Source organism: Chiloscyllium plagiosum, unplaced genomic scaffold, assembly GCF_004010195.1.
Source record: "Chiloscyllium plagiosum isolate BGI_BamShark_2017 unplaced genomic scaffold, ASM401019v2 scaf_11777, whole genome shotgun sequence".
Taxonomy (NCBI): Eukaryota; Metazoa; Chordata; class Chondrichthyes; order Orectolobiformes; family Hemiscylliidae; genus Chiloscyllium; species Chiloscyllium plagiosum.
In genome coordinates this window covers 23,793-25,567 of record NW_025212199.1, presented here as the reverse complement: position 1 = coordinate 25,567, position 1,775 = coordinate 23,793, and the positions used below count along the sequence as shown (strand labels likewise).

Here is a 1,775-nt window from a genome sequence, read left to right as displayed (position 1 = left end):
AGGGTCAGTGCTGAGGGAATGGGCACTGTCGGAGGGTCAGTGCTGAGGGAGTGCTACACTGTCGGAGGGTCAGTGCTGAGGGAGTGCCGCACTGTCAGAGGGTCAGCGCTGAGGGAGCGGGCACTATTGGAGGGTCAGTGCTGAAGGAGCGGGCATTGTCGGAGGGTCAGTACTGAGGGAGTGGGCACTGTCGGAGGGTCAGTGCTGCACTTTCGGAGGGTCAGTGCTGAGGGAGCACTGCACTGTCGGAGGGTCAGCACTGAGGGAGCACTGCACTGTCGGAGGGTCAGCACTGAGGGAGTGGGCACTGTCGGAGGGTCAGTACCGCACTGTCGGAGGGTCAGCGCTGAGGGAGTGCTGCACTGTCGGAGGGTCAGCACTGAGGGAGCACTGCACTGTCGGAGGGTCAGCGCTGAGGGAGCATTGCAGTGTTAGAAGCTTTGGGACATTCTGAGGTGAGGAAATGAGTTTGAGACGTGAGAATATTTTCCTCCCTCTCTCTAGATCAGTATTTAATCCTGGGTGCTGATGAAGGAATCTACACTCTGAATCTAAATGAACTCCATGAAGATACAATAGAAAAGGTAGATGATTTATTTTTGTCTTTAGTTAAACTCCCTGACTCTCACTGGGGTACAGAGACAGAAAAAGCCCAGCAGATGCTAGAATCCAAAATAGACAGGCAGGTGGCCTGGAAAAACACAGTAAGCCAGGCAGCATCAGGACCTAAAGAAGGGTTACCACAGAAATGTTGACTTCTCCACCTCCTGATTCTGCCTGGCTTGCTGTGTTCTTCCAGCCTCCTGCCTGTCTATCTCACTGTGGTACAGGCTCCCACACACACTGACTCTCACTGGGATACGGGCTCACACATATACACCCACACCCACACACACACACACACTAACTCTCACTGTGGTACAGGCTCCCACACACACTGACTCTCACTGGGATACGGGCTCACACATATACACCCACACCCACACACACTGACTCTCACTGGGGTACGGGCTCACACACACACACACTGACTGGGGTATAGGTTGCACATAGTCCCAGCTCTAGGAGGTTGCTCAGCTTTAGAATGCATCACTGTGGTGACCTGTTTCCTGTCACTATCTATATTCCCATGGGACCACATCTTCAAACAGGTATGCTGTTTTGGAAAATGTAGGGGTGATGGATTCTCAGGGGAATGTGGCACGAACAGCCAAGTTTCTGGTATTCTGACTGGTTCTAATGCAGTGAGAGGTACGTCGGCTTCCAAGAGATTGATTGTGTTAGGAGAGTCTCTAGTCCGAGGTAGAGACAGACGTTTCTGTGGCCAGTAGTGAAAAAGCAGAATGGTGTGTTGCGTCCCTGGTGCCAGGATCAAGGATGTGTCAGAGAGGGTGCAGAATGTTCTCACAGGGGAGAGGGGCCAGCAAGAGGTCATTATACCCTTTGGAACCAATGACATAGGAAGGGAAAAGGATGAGATTCTGAAGGGAGATTACAGAGAGTTAGGCTGGAATTTAAAAAGGAGGTCCTCAATGGTAGTAATATCTGGATTACTCCCAGTGCTACGGGCTAGTGAGGGCAGGAATAGGAGAATAGAGCAGATGAAAGCATGGCTGAGGAGGTGGTGTATGGGAGAAGGATTCACATTTTTGGATCATTGGAATCTCTTTTGGGGTAGAAGTGACCTGTACAAGAAGGACGGATTGCAACTAAATTGGAAGGGGACTATCATACTGGCAGGGACATTTGCTAGAACTGCTTGGGAGGATTTAAAC

General features: G+C 51.1%; 1 protein-coding gene across 1 annotated transcript in view; it reads left to right on the top strand.

The window, feature by feature from the left end:
- The first annotated feature begins 483 nt into the window (after positions 1-483).
- Positions 484-1,775, top strand: part of LOC122547333 (mitogen-activated protein kinase kinase kinase kinase 2-like) — a 24,154-nt gene continuing 22,862 nt past the window's right edge. Inside the window, exon 1 of the mRNA XM_043685976.1 lies at positions 484-584. The gene's annotated coding sequence lies outside the window, so the exon portion shown is untranslated. The remainder of the gene's footprint in view (positions 585-1,775) is intronic.